This window comes from Symsagittifera roscoffensis, chromosome 3 (assembly GCF_963678635.1).
Source record: "Symsagittifera roscoffensis chromosome 3, txSymRosc1.1, whole genome shotgun sequence".
Taxonomy (NCBI): domain Eukaryota; kingdom Metazoa; phylum Xenacoelomorpha; order Acoela; family Convolutidae; genus Symsagittifera; species Symsagittifera roscoffensis.
In genome coordinates this window covers 47,883,815-47,901,675 of record NC_087064.1, presented here as the reverse complement: position 1 = coordinate 47,901,675, position 17,861 = coordinate 47,883,815, and the positions used below count along the sequence as shown (strand labels likewise).

General features: G+C 36.0%; 1 protein-coding gene across 1 annotated transcript in view; it reads left to right on the top strand.

The window, feature by feature from the left end:
• The window catches only part of LOC134842412 (uncharacterized), an 83,010-nt gene that overhangs the window by 34,837 nt on the left and 30,312 nt on the right, over positions 1-17,861 (top strand). The gene's annotated exons all lie outside the window — the stretch shown is intronic.

The following is a 17,861-nucleotide window of genomic DNA, read 5'->3' as shown; positions in this document are numbered from 1 at the left end:
TACACACGGAAGGACACTCAGGAGCAGAAAAAACATATTCAAATTTTACACAAAGTTATTATTTCCCAAATGCACCAATATGGATAAAAGTATTATGCAATGATTGCATACCATGTCAAATAAACAAACCGTACCCAAATCAAAAACAAATTGCAGAAAAACAAGATTTTAAAGCACAAAATTTATATTTCAATCACAGAATCTCTTTCGATACAAAAGGACCAATATAACCATCCTCAGAAGGAAACTCATTTATAATGGTAGTAGTAGACGCAATCACACACTACGTAGCACTTAATCCAGTACCTCATTGCAATGCTTATTATGCATATACAACACAATATGAACTCTGGATAGCCAAATTCGTTTACCCAAAAGCCTGGTTACAGACAATGGCACTGAGTTTATAAACAACGAAATCATTACACTATGCCACTTATATAATATTAAACACAAACCACGTAAATCTCATGCACCTTGGACTAATGGTTTAGTCGAAGGCATGAACCGTTCACTACAAGAATATCTTAGATGGATCATTAACGGAAATGACACACGATATACTGAATGATCAACAGATGTAAGATTTTTCCCACTATCTTATAATTCACAAATCACAACGAACCTAGGACTATCACACTATGAAATGGTTTTCAAACAAAAACCATGGAAACCAATAATGTTTACAGCAAATTCTTCAAAAATGCACAAGGTTATTGCCAACCCACTAAAGAATCAATATGTTACAATTTACCACTACACACCCACGATAAAGATCATTTTCATCATCCACAAATCTTAAAATCAGCTTCCCGATTACACACCGAATAGATTTTAAACAGAGAGAAAAAAACACAAGGAATTATACCAGTGAGTAACAAAAAAACGGTTACAAAGACAAAACATCAATTCCCAAATCAATTCACGATTTACCTCAGCTACAAATTGAACAATCGGAACGTATGTCCTAATTCCAAATTTTAAAACACAAAAAAAAATTCTAAAAAATTACAACCACTCCGAAAAGGACCCTATCAAATAATCAATAAACCCACGGATGTAACAAACAAACTCACAGACTTGAACAAAAAAATCGTTCAACATCGAAGCAATCTTTTACCTTACTACCCAAAAGAGTTCGCACTTCGATAATTTGCTCAATTATACTCTTTTACAGAACTTAAAGTCATTCAAAAAGTTCAGGACAAAATCAAAATCAAACAAATATCAAAAAACTTAGACAACAAAAAAAATTTCTCTAACAGAAAGAAAAAATCGAAAATTAGAAGAAAAATTATTCTAAAAAGATCAAAAAGAAAAACCCCCATATAGACAATCATCGCGAATTCGAAATCAGCCACGAAATGACTACAAAACATTCATCCCACAATGTAAAATAATAGAGGAGAATTGAGTTTCAAAAACCACTTTAAATTCATTAACATTTTCCCCTCATGAAGATATTTTCATGGACGGAACATTTTCTCAAAAATCATGCTGAAAAGCATTTGAACAAACTAGTTCAAATTTAGCCAATCAGAAGCTTTTCCAAATCATCACCTCATTTTTAACACGACTTCATTAGCCGACAAACAACTACCCATAACCTAATCTCTAACTATAATGCAAAAACCTCCAGGTCAAAATAAGCAAACCACTAAACATTGACACCTGAAATAAACAATTTTAAAATTTACAACCCTCCCCTATCAAACAATACAAAGATCAACAATATTGTACCAATTTAGACCTCAAAAACACCTCAGGCAAAAATAATAAATTAGCCTTAAGTACAAAATGGACATGAATAGTTAGCCTAAAGTACGAATATCTCTTAGATATCTCAATCATCCGATAAATAACAACAAAACCAAGAAGACACTTAAGAGCCCTCCAAACTTTCCCCTTTCAAAAATTGCCAAAATTCGACCCACTAGTCAAAAAATCAATAAGCAATCCGACCACACTTGAACTTAGCCTCAAAAAACAAAAAATAATTCGAAAAAAAAATCATTTCTGCAAATGCTATTTTCTCAAACAGTTCATATAATTCACAACGTAATTTCAAATCATTTTTCAAAACTTTCCAAATTTTTCAAATCTTTCATAAATTTCATATTCAACATTTTCGAGCTGTTCATCCTCACCCTGATACTTTTTGGCAACTTTTTCATCAATTTTTATTCCCTAGCCCAAACCTACATAAACTTCTCCAAAATCCTTGACCACCTCTTCAGGTACGATATTTCAAATAACCATCTAAATAATCAGACATCTATTCAGTAGAACAGATGTTTTTCTTCTTTTTTAAAATATTTCTCAAGTTTTTGATATCCCTATATATCCCGATAAAGATAATATATCAAGGAAATATACTACTTTGCAAAACCGACCAAGGATATTGCAATCCTACAGCACGCACACAATCAACAATCGTTTGGTTCACCGAAGATACCTAAACAACATTTCAAGTAGAAAAAATACATGCTAAAATAATAAAATTTTATTAAAAACATTACATCGAATCAATCCCGTTTGAAGATGTAAGCCCTGGCCAAATTAGACATAGTATTTATAATTTTAGAAACATCCATAATATAGAGAAAAAATTAACTCGTTTCCAAATATACTCAGAGACAGAACTTGCATGTAAATACAACAAACCACTTTACAAAACACAATATTCAGAAATTCTTGTCGAATACGAAAACAGTTTCGACATGAATACAGGAACACTAATTATACATCCAATGGCTACATCTCGCTCATACATTGACGAGAACTCATATGTCTCAGTCAAATTTCAAAAGATCACAGGAAGAACCTGTGGAAAATTAAAACCACAAGATACAGAAAGTACACGTTTACAAGAATTATCACTCATGAACAACACTTAGTTTGGCGCAATGCACTATGATATACACTTAGAGATGAAATGAGATCACAATATAAGTAGAATTTTTCAAAAAAAGTCTTTGACAGAACTTGAAACACTCCATCAGTTATGCGAACTTGAACGCACACAAATTTTACAATCACTTGCATTAGCAGTACTAAGAATCCCTTATGCAGGATTTTTTTTGTCAGGAAAGAGAGCGAATTTTATTGACTATGAATGAAATATGATATGGTATTACACTTGTACCAAAAAGGTATCACCTTTGTATGTTTTCGAAGACAAAAGATGCTAGAAGACAATCCCAAAATTCTATAAAAATTAAGGTACATTTTGTTGATGCACTCTCCCGCAGAACTTAATTTGGGATACAGCAGTCCCATGTGGATCAGAGAACAGCCATATTGTAGTACAATTAAACCCTGACAAAGATAAGTATCATCTTCCCACACCATACCCTACACTCATGCAACCACTCAAAAAAGTTTCACCAGAAAGCATTAGAGCTATTGCCCGTAACCCCAATATTGATCTACAATCAACCGGCATATACTCTGAATCAGACATTCGACATCACATTCGAACACAAAAATTTCAAGAATTACTCGCAAAAAAAGGACACAATCCAACGGCAATCCATAGATCAAAACCTACGCAAACTTGCAGAAACAGCAGGATTTTCAGACATATACGCACAAGACTATAGCGGATATTTTAAAGTTATAAAAGGTTACATTTACTTAAATGGCAAAAAATACAGACCATATGATATATCACCAATAAATAGTTTTAGTTTTGTATATTTGAAAAACGAATTTCTTGCCTTTCTAGGATGGCCTTACTATATCTTAGAAAGATTGACTATATTATACGCAATGTTTAATTTTCTTCGATTTCTTTTCTCACTCCTAAAAGGAATCTAAAAAATATTCGCAATACACACACAAGTAAATAAATAATGAAGCGTAGCACGCATTCTTTTCGCAGGATTTTTGGGAATATTTTCAACATCAATCAATAAAATTCTTTTAGACGCTCAAATAAAAGAATACAATAACAAGTTATCAACAACACCAGACGCGTATGACGAATCACGAAACAATACAAATAAAACCCCCACAGCACCACCATTACAAAATTTCAACCATAACCACCCCTTATCACTATTACCACGAATTTTTAGAAATATTGCCCTATCAGACCTCATAACTTCGAGATATAATTTTCCACAAAACCCAATCCAACGTACAATAACCCAACAACCCAACATAGACGACACATATGAACAAATTATAGAACAACCACCCACCACTAATTTTTGTTCTCAGAACAACAATCTTTTTAGCCCACGATGAGCCGCGAAATTGGATCCCTCCATCGATCAATTTCCCACCCAGCCAACCTTCAGAACAACTTCCCCATCATCCCACTTTTTGCTTTCCCCCCACCTCAATCACCTCATCCTAACACCTCACCCAGCATGGAATCAAATACTAGTTCCAACACAACAATATATAACACCATCTCCCAATTCAACAACTCCGATATCAAAACGCCCGACGAATTTGCAAACTCTGAACCTAGCGCATCAGTAGTATTGTATCGTGTCCCGGATCCTAAGGGGGGGGGGGGGTCCTTCCTAAGGGGGGGGTCCTCACGTAAAGCAAAATCCTAGGAAAGGGGTCCTTAATTTTTTGGAGGACCCTCATCCTAGGATTTTGTAAACGAAAGAGATTTTCCACCCAAAAAGCAGAAGACCCCCTACTTAGGATCTTGCTAAGTTTAGCTTAACAACAAGGGACACGATACAAAAATCTTTCTAATTCCAAATTTTGGGGTCCTAATTATTGGTCCTGATTAATTATATGAATCATATTAATTGTTATGTTTGTTTAGGGTAAATGAACTTTCGACCTAGTTGAAATTTGTTAGTGAACGGGGAATTGACTTTTATGGTATATAATAAAAATTCGCCGGCCATTTTGGCAGCGTAGCTTAACTGTTGGCAGCAGTAAACTAATTCCTTAACTTGACCTAAATTTTATGGTGAAAAGGCAGTAAATTGAAATTACTCTCAAAAGGCGGCGGCCGTTTCTGGGCAAAATATACCAAATGATAAATTTGACAAATTTTGAAATAAGAAAAATGAAATTAGAGGGAACTTGGTGTACTGAAGATATTGATAATGAGCATTTACAATTAAGAGTGTTTTCAACCGCAGAAAAAAACTCATTTTTCAAATTTAGTAATGAACGCTACGTCGTCTTCCTCGAAAGGGCAAAGGAAATTTCAAAGAAAGAATACGAGTTAATTTTCAAAGAACAATTTTATTTGAGTGAGCTTCAACAAATCTCTTGGTGCATTTCTACAAAACAACAGTATGGTACTGTGAGCGATTTGAATTTTGCTGATTATGAAAACGTATTCGACTATTCGTTTGATTTTACCTCAAAAAGGGTTGATAAAGACTTGGAGAGAAAAATCCGTCTATGTTTCAACAAGCTATCAAAATACAAAAAACTTCCGGTGGTTTATTTAAATATTTACCACCGTTATCTTAATGAGACTAAATGGTATTTGCAAGGTCACTTTTATTTCCACTGGCTTGAAATTCAGCAGGTTGGAGAGGTGTTGGAAAAAATAAATAATGAAATTGCAAAAAAGCAGAGTAACTCCTATTGATTTGAAAATAATTCACGAAATTTATACGTCTTTGAAACAAACTTATCCTGATAATTCTAACCGACGCAACTATTTTCTAGCTGCATGTTCTCTGTTTTTTGTTAGTTCTGATAACCTTAACTACGACATTTTAATTAAGTTGAGACCTTATGGTGGCTTGATTGGTATTGATAACTCTTCCTTGGACAAATACTTGAAAAATTCCAAAATTTTACGATTGCACGCTTTTTTGCACGATGCGGCCGGATTTATACACGAATTTTATCAACAGGGTCCCACGTACTGTTACATGTTGCCCTGGAACTGTAACAACAGCTTATTGGGACATTTGAGTGGAATAGCGTTCTGCCTTTTCATTAAGTTGAAAAAACCAGAAGTTTATCATTTACTAGAATGCTAGGCGAGAGATCAGTTGTGCTTGACGTGGAAGGCTTTCGTTACAAGAAAAACGCCTTTGTGGTTAAAGAATTAGCAATAACAACTTCAGACTACAGCGATCGACTCATTTTCCTACCTCCAGTGAATTTCAATATACTACCAAAGCTTGAACAAAAAGCTTACAACTGGTTAACAAATTATTTACACGGTCTCCATTGGGAAAACGGTGATTATCTTTATATAAACTTGAATCAAATACTTCAGAGTTTTGTGCTGAGAAATCCCGGTGCCGTTTTTTACGCTAAAGGAAAAGAAAAGACAGAATTTTTGGCCAAGTACTTCGACCGAAAGATTGAAAACCTAGATGATTTGGGCTGTCCTCGGGTTGAAAACTTATATTTTAAAAACTATCCAAGTTGCAATAAACATATTCCACATTACAACTCCAGGAATCATTGTGCCCTGAAGAAAACCAAGGTTTTTTATGATTGGTTGAAAAATGAACAACAGCGAGAGATCAGCGAAAGTGGAGACATACCTATCACCAAATTCAATGCTTTGTGCGTGGATGACTCCAGAGGGTGATATTAAATTTTCATTAACGAGAATAGAGCGTATTGATTGCAGTGGCCAAATTGTTCAGAGGAAGGAGCAAATAATAATTTCCGAAGAAGAGTTGTCTACGTTGAAGAGGTTTTTTCCAGTTATTGATCAATTTGTATACTTCCAGAGATTCAAGTTTATCAGAAATGTTAGCCAGCAAGCGAGGAGTATATCTTCCCGAACTAGTCTTAGTACCCAAACGTCATCCAGGAGTTCAGATGGATCTAAACAGCAGTGAATTGCCAGATGAGATTAAGACGATTGTGAAAGAGGATACTGTGAAGAAAATAATGTACTACAAAAAAACTGCAAATATCCCAGCAAACTTTGTTTTAGAATGGCATGACATAAATGATAGAGATTTCACACGTTATGAAATTTTTTACTGTTCTCAAAAGTAATTTAATTTTTTACAAGCTTCATTCACAGAGAGAAAAAGTCTAACACAGTCTGTAGAATAAATAGTTTCTCAAATGTCAGAAGCAACAACAGCAGTAGATGAACCTGACGCAACATTAGTAACAGAGTTTGTTTATAACGAGACAAACAGTGAAAAAAAATCATGGAAGTTTTGTAACAATGTAACTTTGCCAAGGTCTGAAGTAGTTTTTGTTGCGCAAATGGTAGTAATTCTAATTTTACTAACTTTCTGCATTCTCAAACTTTCTTTCACTAAATTAAGTTGCGAAGAAACGTCAGTTTGGTTCTCGATTTTATCAGGCTTGGTTGGTTACGTACTACCAAACCCAAGAATATGAATAAAGTGATTGATACTTCGACAAGAATTTTTATGGCGATAGTGGGACCTTCAGGATCCGGGAAAACTGAGTTAATTTTGAAACTTCTGATGGGAAATACTTTTTACCCTAAATTTGGAACCGTTCTATATCTTTACAAAGAGATGCAACCTGCATTCTCAGAAAAAGTGTCTTCTCGCGAAGTGAATGTGGAGTTCATGAAATTCGACGGATTCGAATCTGTGAGAAAATTAGAAAATGTTCTTCTAGTTTTCGATGATTCATGTGAAGACATCTATAATGACAAGGAATTTGTTAGGTTAGCGACAGCGGGTAGACATAGAGGGATAGATGTAATATATGTTAAGCATAACTTGTTTCAACAAAGTCGATGGTCGCGTACGATTGATTTGAACACTTCACACATCATTCTGTTCAAATCGCCTCGCGACGTTCAGCAACTAGATCTTTTAGGAAGACAATTGAATTTATCAAAATTTTTGAGAAACTGTTACGAATTAGCTACCAGAGACTCTTTTGGACATCTTCTAATCGACTTGGACCCCCGTACATCAGATTGTTTGGGATATTGTTCAAATATCACACCACCTGGGCCAACAGTTTTTTATTTACCCTTATCTGAAGCAGAAACTACTCCAATCACAAATGAAAAAGAAAAACTTATCTATTCTGCGGCATATGGTACAACTGAAACCTGACCAGCTAAGAAGATTAATTAGAAAAACTTCAAATCGTGAGATCATAACACTTATTTGTGAATGTTTGCTCAATGTAGTCAATGGAAAGGTACCCGTTAAAATCGCAAACATCGAACGATTCGAGACAGCATACAAATACTTAATAACTCCAAAAACCAGTGTTGTCAAAAAACGTGCGATTATTTTGAGTAAAGAAGGCTTCCATTTAGTTCGACAAATACTTTATTTTTGTTACAAGTACCTCACAACTTAATGATGACTGCTGCAGAATTCATTCTAATTCCGAAACACTTATATGTTAAAGAGCAGCCACATGCTGCACGTGTTCTTCATGATAATAATATTAAACATAAAAATGCTCAACTGTCCTATCTTAACCGGCTTAGACCCCAATTACCTCCACAAACTAGTAAGACTACTGCAACGAAGGAAACATTTACGGATAATGTTGAGCCCCAACAAGAACAGCTTAAACTGTTAACGGACGATGAAGAAGTACCGGTCGAACGTGTTAAAGACGAAATACTAGAAGAGAAACACAATCGACAGACCGAAAGCATTTTAGGACAGTTACAAGTTTTAGAAGACAAAAAAATTGGTTAGAGCAAAAACCGTACTTGAAATCATAGAAAATTCAGAAAGAGTAACCATAAACCGTGACAATGAGGTGATATATGTAGATAAAGTACCAACAGGACTTAAAGCTACAATATTTTTATACGACATACAACAACCAACGAAAAAATTACACAATCCGGCGTTCATTAACATTTTAACTGCTCTCAACTTGAATGAAAACCTGGTAATAAATCGAATTGCCAAACACGCGGTTCAGTCAGCGCCTATTAACGCTCAAGAGAAACGAGAACCCGGACTCTCAAGAACCCGCTCAACGTCGCCCACTTGGCAGGAAAAAAGTAGTGCAAACCTTAAGAGAAGTAAAAAACACAAACGAAAAAGTCTCAGCGGTAATAGAAAAACCCAAAACCAAAAACGTGAAAAAGAGTCAGAAGAAGGCTCTGACTCATACGGAACGCCCCATAACGATTCAGATTCTCCAACGTCGGAAAAGACGAAGGCGCAAACAAAACAATGGGAAAATTACCAAGATTGAAGAAAAATTGTTGAAAACTAAATACAGTGACAAAGGTCCCGCGTTATTTGGTAGTGAGAACAACTTGATAAAAGCAAGCAATTTGTCGCGAAAGAAAGTTAAACATTTCCTTCATACTGAACCTGCTTACACGAAATATCGAACTGTGATCCGAAAAACGCCGCGACTCAAGGTCATAGTTTACGATATCGACGAAGTCTGGTCATTAGATCTGGCCTTTGTTGATAAACTTGCCCAGTACAACCATGATGTTAAGTATCTGCTTGTTGCAGTTGACTGCATGTCCCGCTATCTCAGAGTGCAACCCTTGAAATCAAAGTATGCTACTACAACAGCAGAAGCGTTCAAACTAATGATAACGACAAAACAACCGGAAAAAGTATGGGTGGACAAGGGCACAGAGTTTAAAGGGTCCTTCGAAGCATTATGTAAAAACAAAGGCATAAACACATATAGCACAGAGAGCGAGAAAAAGTCCGCATTCGCTGAGAGAAATATCCGTTCCTTGAAAAATCTTATTTATAAGTACTTGGAGGATAAATGGACTTACTCATACATTGACAAATTACAAGATTTTGTCAATGCAATTAATTCGAGAACAAAGCGTGTCACAAATCTTGCACCAAATAAAGTAACTAAAAAAGATGTTCCTCGCCTGATTTCATTAAGAGCAGAACAGTCTTTGAAGTTAGTTCGACGTCCAAAGCTTTATGTTGGTGATTATGTTAGACTTGCCAAAGTAGACATACGTTTTCGCAAGGGTTACAAACAATCGTTCACCGATGAAGTGTTTGAAGTTTTTGACATACCAACACGAAATCCCCCAACATACAATTTGATTGATTCTAACAGAGAACCGATTGAGGGAAAATTTTACGAGTCTGAACTGATTCGCGTTCTGGAGAAGGACAATCATGACTGAGGGCACTTCCGACAGCCTTTTCACCCATAATGTTCCCCCTTCCTTCACAATTACCCTAGTTTCATCTGCATCAATGAACGTTTTTAAAGATAACACTCTGACCAACTTTAAAAATCTCCTGAGTGAAGAAATAAATTTGCAAGGTGAATGGAGAGTAGCAGTTACAGAAATTACCTTCCCTACTCAGATAAACAACGTAACTGACAACAACATTGTGTACTACAAAAAAGTTCGGGTTATAGCAAGCATGAAAGTTGAGAAAGACAAGATCTCCAGACCTTACCTTGGAGAAACAGCAAAAATAACAAAAGGAGAATATACGAGCATTGATCAAATACTGGACGAGATTCGTCGAAAGACAGAATTAGAGAAATTGGATTACGTAATAGATCCAATAACCAAACATCTTTCCTTATGGCTGCATTATTGGGAAGGTATAACTTTTTCAAGCCCGCAAATTCCTAGTCTACTTGGATTCAAAGGCGTCAGAGATGGAACTGGTTATCATATAGGTTACAAACAAGGAAGCCTGAAACATAGCACATTCTCTACCCAAGATCTTATTGCTGACTATCCCGTTGATGTATGCGCTGGTACTCAGCTTATGTTTATTTATCTGGACATAATTCATTATCAAATAGTCGGAGACACAAAAGCACCCCTTTTACGAGTCATTGATACAAATCGTCGAGTGAAAAACGGTTACGCATGTACAATTGAACCGAATCATCGTAAAGTGTTTAGTAATTTGGATTTTAAAAAACTTTTGGTCATTAATATTTCCAATATTTCTGTGAACTTGCGCACAGAAACTGGAGGACTTGTTCCTTTCGCTGGAGGGGGAAAAGTTGTTCTGACTTTGAAATTTCAAAAGTTTAGCAATTGATCAAAATGGATTCATATTACCACAACCAAGCAAACCTACCACATTTCTCGGGGCATTATAGACAACGAGGCAGTGGCTTCGGTGCATTAGCCTTGGGAATAGGAAGAGTCGCACTTCCACTGGCTCGAAAATTTGTGATACCTGCGGCTAAAAAAATCGGAAAAGAACTACTTCTTCAGGCAGCTCCAGAACTGATAGAAGTTGCAACAAAAAGAAAAAGTCCTAAGCAGGCACTCAAAAGCACCGTTAGAAAAACAATCAAAAAGCAAATAGGAGGAGGAAGTAGATCTCGGAAAAGTCATCCGAAAAGAACGACGGCGTTTAAACGAAAAACGAGACGCGTCATTCCCAGAAAACGAACTGCACAGAGAAGTCGCTCCGATTTCTTTACAAGGGTTAAAAATGATTTCTAATTTAATCCCGAGTGAAGCAACTCACAGCTCCTTGGACTTATTTGAGAAACCGCCTTTACTTGTCACTTTTGAAAATGCATTCACCCAAAAAATTGGACCTTCCTACTCTCCTGATGGTCCTATGCTCGAGTTTGAAGTACTCGGCGGCAGAAATAATTTCATCGATCTTCAACGTACTCGTTTGGAAATAGTTGCACGAATTGTTCGAAGCAATGGAAACGTGCTTCGAACGCATGCTACAGAGGCGGCAAACAGAGATACGCCGTATTGTGTTAACAATCCTTTATCTTCATTATTTTCTGAGTGTACACTGTCTCTGAATGGTGAAAAAATATCAACTACCAATGCTAATTTTGCCCATAAAAGCTTTATTGAGACCGAGTTTTCATACGGTAATGATGCCAAGAAAACATGGTTGGCTTGTCAAGGTTATTATTATGAAGAAAATCCATCAGCCATTGACGGTGCTGGAAGGAGAGCTGATGATGTTACGGAGCGTAAAGGTCTCGTTGCGGCCTCGAGCGAGCTGAAGCTATTTGGTAAAATTGCTTGCGACTTTTTGTCGTGTGACAAGCATCTACTTAGCGGTGTGACAATAAGATTGTCTCTTAGACGTTCTCCTAATGATTTTGTTGTCATATCTGAAGATGCAGCTAAACACTACAAGGTCCAAATAATCGAAGCTAACCTCTATGTCAGAAAGATGACTGTGACTGACTATGTTCTCTCATCAATAGAAAAAACTTTGTTGAAGAACCCGGCAATTTACAATTACATCGAAGTAGTACCAAAAACGTTTCTCGCAACTGCAGGAGTACAAAGCTGGCGACAAGAGGATGTTTTTGCAAAAGAACCTGTTCGAAGAATGATAGTAGCAATGCGCATAAACGAAGCATATTTGGGTACTAATAGAACAAACCCTTTTCATTACCAGAAATTTGGGTTGAATGAGATCATTGTGTACAGAAACGGTCTACCCGTTGCCGGAACTCCCATCTCAACATCAGACAATAAAAGAATTTATTACAATACGCTTGAGGCTCTTGATTTTGTTTTAAACACTAGTCATGGAATCAGTCTCGCTAATTATGATAATCATTATATTATGGCTTTTGATCTCACGTCTACTCAGGAGGCTTCACACGATTTTATTCATCCTGAATTGACCAATTGCACTATTTCGCTCGAACTCAAGTTTGACGCAGGTCTCGGTAATAACGTCGAGTTATTGTTTATGGGAGAGCGTGCATCAACAGTTTATGTGCGTTCAGATAGAAAAATTACCAAAAACACTCTTATGACCTAAGATAGACATGGATAATCTTCAACTAGTAGAAATTATTAACCGTTGTAAACATTTGAAACATCGCTTTAGAGGTGTTTTTCCGGCAGATTTGCCATGCTCTTCAGTACTGAAAAACGATAATACTTTCATGATTATGAATGCCTCACCATCGGATCAACCTGGAACCCACTGGTTGCTTTTTGCTCAAGCTGGAGGACAGATATTCTTCGCAGATCCTCTAGGTAAACGATTATGTGATTATCCCCTCGTGTACAAGAATATGCGACGTACAATTCACGAGGGAAATCAGCTACTGTTGAAAAAACCAATACAATCAGCTGATTCAGTGTTATGCGGACTTTATTGTATTTATGTTGCTCATGTTATAATTACAAACAAATTTCCAATAGGTTTCAAACTTAATGATCATGATTTGATAAGATTTGCCAAACATATGTTATTCTAAATTAATTTATTGATGTTTTTGTAAAATTTATAAATTCGTTTTTTTTTCAATTCATTCTTATTAACAACAAAGTTTTTTTTCTGCAAGTTTATGTGAACCGCGAAAAGTTTCATATCAAGTCCTTTGAAATATTAAGGCATGGCCGTTTGGTTTAAGGGGCAATAGCTAACCCGGCGTTGCTCGTCGCTACGCTCCTCGGGAACGCCTCCCGCTTGTGTAGTAACATTTTTTTTTGATATACAAGAGCGAAAGAAAACCAATATTTAAAACTTGAACTTCTTCTCCATGATAAATTTCACAAACAAAGTGTTTGAATCAATTTCCATACAACCATACCCACTTAAAATTATGTCAATTATTTTAAAAAAACTCAGCAGCGTTTTCACCATTCAAAACATTAAAAAAACGTTCAATTGTTACATTAGTAATCAGGTCAGTTTGAGTTTGAACAGATTTAGTCTGCGAGCCGAAGCAAACTTGAAGCAATCGTCTTCGAACTGGAACACCACTAACATCTAAGTTGTTGATGGAGTTATAATTCACAGCTATTTTCAGTTTTTCCATCAGAGGGCCAGACAATTCATAGTTGGAGCAACCCAAAATTAAATATTTGAATGTAGAGAGAAGACAAGGAACAACGAAGGCTTTTGAAGTCATCTTGTTAAGTAAATCGGTAGACTCTTTCGTAAATTCGACCAGCACATGATAATGTTTTTCGTTGTCAATCGAATGGTTGCAAAAATCTAATTTATTCGAATGGGAGGATACTGCAAAATTTGCTTTTGAAGCGAAGCCCGAAAAGTTGGGTTCATGATTCAGGATGAAAAAATTGTAATTTTTACGGAACTGTTTGAAATAATCAGGGGATTGCTCATACATTGCTTCAACCATTGCTTTGAAGTTTCAATAGAATAACGAGTTGATAATGTTACACAACCCGACAGTTATCATCGTTTTCACTTTCGCATTCCTTTTCAGAGCATGAAGATTTTTTAGATTTGTTTCGCTTTTTTCTAAGTTTTTCAGTAACGTCGCAGTTTTTTGCTTTCGTCAACCTTTTAATTTTTTTGTAATTGTCCGCCAAGGACTCGAATTCACCAGTTGACAAAGTTATTCCTTGTCGATACTTGAAAGTTCCTTCTTCGTCTTTTTTGTACAATTTGATAGTTATGTAAGTACCGGTCTGTGCGAATGTTTTTGCACCGACTCTAACTAAACGTTTATCATTCGAAGATATATCCCTAAAATCATCGAAATAGTCTACATCCGTGTCAAGAGAAGCGTACATTATAAATGAATAACAACCAACTGGTTTTTAGTGTGGAACGTTGAAGAATGACTGATCACAGTATACGAGACAGATCATGCGCTCCCAAAGTAAAAATTTAGGTGATAAAGTTTACGAGCGCCCTAAGCCATATTGATAAGACTTAATCACCAAGGATATAATTTCTTTAACGATAAACCTCTTTTTATATGGGTATTTAGTTACTTTTCCCCCGGCTATACTCTAAAAATCTTCTAGTGTTATTTATTGTGACGGTTATTTTAATGACTGTTATGAATCATGGTAATGAATTTCTAACAGCATAACAATGATTGTCTGGCAAACTATCATGAAAACTTGATTTTGAGTGCTTTCGCCCGTAGCCACTATAATAAAGCTGTCACATAAATCTAAAAAATCGGGTTTTCACATTCATTCCTAACATGACCTCAGGCGTCATGCTTAAAAGAATGAATAAAATTTGATAGCCTCACCTAAAAAGTTATTAGCTTTGACCTAATTGAACTATGCCACCCCTTTCCTGATCTCATTCTCATTAATAAACTTTTCATACTTTTCATTCTCTCAATTTCATTTCGGTAGTTCAGTCATTTCATTTTAACAAAACTTTAAACCTCTTCAAGTCATGACTAGTCCTTTACAAATAATCTCAGTGTCTGATCGAGAAAGAACAATTATCTACCAAACATACACGAGAGAGTCGATTGCAGTCATCCATCAACAGAAAGAGAGAGTCTCTCCGTCTACAGCAAGTCCGTTCAATGACTTGGCTCCCCGAAAAAACGACGTGAATCAAAACGAGGAATGGACTACAAAAAGTCATATCATGCTACCGAACTACCTCCTTGATCACATCGATCTACTTAGACAGAATCGAAAACGAATGTTCGAGAGTTGCACTATTCACGAGAGCTATCCGGCATTAGAAAAGACGGAGATAAACGACACAACCTCGCTCGAGCAGTCTCCAAGAAAAATTCTCTTCGCGTATGACTGCGAGTCAATGCCGTTGTATGAAAATCAGGAGGGATGTATTCGTGACTATGCAGAGCGCGAAGCGTACTGGGATATTCCGACAGCAATGTCTCCCGAGTCGTTTGTTAGGGGAGCAGTTTCAACTCCAGAACAATCAACTTCCTATTCGGATGCTCGGGTTTCATCTAGTGCGGAGACAATTGATCTAGTCACCCCAGATCTCATTCAAGGCACTCCTCCAAATGCAGCTTGCTATGCGCCAAAAAAGAGAAAACTACAGTTTCGAGGTTTCTAATAACTTAAACAAAAAACTTTCCTTTGTTTCAAATATTATTCCAAGGTTTTATATTTTCTTTTTTGTTTGATTTGACTTCTAAGCTGTTTTAACATTACTGTGTGTATATTTTTTGTCTCATCTTTTATTTTGCTTAATAGATCAATTAAAAATTGCCCCGTAAAGTTTTCAGCAAAATCTTAGAGAAAAACTAGAAAAAAAATCACAAATCGAGAATAATTTTACGCTAAAATTGTTGTTTGAAAAGGAATGAGAGAGAGAGAGAGAGATAAATACACTTGCTCAGTAGTGAACCCCATTTGGAAAACCCTTTTCGGGATATTGCTTTCTTTTCAAAAGAAAGATAAATATGGAAGGGTCCAACATTTTCTTGTTGGTAGTCCAACCATATTTATTTGGCTTTTTTATCAAACACTCTCTGTCCTCTCTCTCATCATACTTTGTGCCCGGTGGGGTTAGCCAGGTCTTATGCAAAGTAACAGAGAGTGTTTTAAGCCATAAATCTGCATTATATTACATTCATATACATGTTTTGGGTGTAAAACGGACAATTTTTTGGTAAAAATGTGAAAAAAAAAAATTTATGTTTTTTTTTTCGAAAAATGAACATGACCCTTAACCCTGCTCAGAAATTCATGGCAAATTGATTGAGGGTAGTTTCAATGGATTTGGAGAGAAAAAAAATTTTTCCCAGTTTTTTTTTCAATTTTTTCACAAAAATCAGATTTTCTCAAAAAATCACAACTTTTTAAGCGTCTACTCTCATTGATTGGGCTATAAATGTTTTTTTTTAATTCTACGCTTGTCCTAATTACGTATCAGATAGCTCCTAAAAATTTCAAACCACATTCACTTGAATTTAAAACGTGAACGAATAATTCAAGCTAAAAATGAAGGAAAAAAGAAGTTAAAAAATTATGTTTTTTAAATTTCGAACTTGACCAGTAGAACTGTGCTCGAGGTCCCACAAAACTTACTAGTTTTTTTGTTGATAGATTTAAAAGATACTTTTTTAAACATTACTTTTTCTTTTTTCACAACATAAAAAGTTTGAGGTTTTCGTTTATTTCGAAAAAAAAAATTTCACTTGAAATTACAGAACGGGAGGCGTTCCCGAGGAGCGTAGCGACGAGCAACGCCGGGTTAGCTATTGCCCCTTAAACCAAACGGCCATGCCTTAATATTTCGAAGGACATGATATGAAATGTTTCACGGGACACTGAATGACATGAAGGAAACTTTGATTCCGATATCTTTTACACATTCAAATGACAATCTATGCTTATCATGCATCGGTAACTATCAAGGTGTCGAATTTGCAAAATTTTCATTTTTTAAGTTTACTATTTTATTTCAACTTAATTAGTTAGTTGAGGGCTTTACTTTCTGAATACTTTTATCTCATGTTTCTACTTTTTATTATACCTATTTACGCAAACCAAGAACTGGGCTTGAAATCATTAGGAAATTACTGTTTCACGGTTAAAATTAGTCAGAAAAAGTTTTAGGCTCTATCTGAATCATTCTAAGCTTTAAATTTTGTAACTTAGTGCTGAAATGTTAATTGAAAGTCTAACCAGTCCCCTAAAAAAAGCCAAAACTTTATCGCTAACCCTTAAAATTAACAGCAAAAGTTTGAGGCTGTAAATGAATCAGTTTTTAGTATACAAAACCCCTGCACTTGAGCAGAGTGATGAGACATATAGAGCTTAAAGCTAGAATAAACCCTGTTTTTGGAAAGGAAAGTACTTATTACCGAGACGGCGAAGTATAACTCTCGTTAATGGCTTCTACTTGCCCTTACCCGCAAAGTTTTTTGGTGCTAGTCACTTCTCGCTTTTGCTTTTTCATAACCAGTTCTGCTTCTTGAAATTTTCCTGAATTACTTCAGTAACTTCAACAAACAATGCCGAACTCTACTTCTATCGCGACACCTGTTCCTTGCCAGCAGTGCGGAAAAATACTGAGCTCTAAAAGGAACTTGAGAAGACATGAGCAAAAAGTTCACAAGATCCTTCCTCCCCCTCCTCCTCAAACTGTTTGCGATGAGTGTCTCGAGTCATTCGAGAGTTTGTCGGAAGCCCGAGAGCACGTCGAGCTGGTACATGACATGACTTCGAATAGTCATTGTATCTATTGCCATACAATATTTCTCACCGCGGAAAGCTATGGACAACACTTGCTGAAGAAGCACGCATTGCC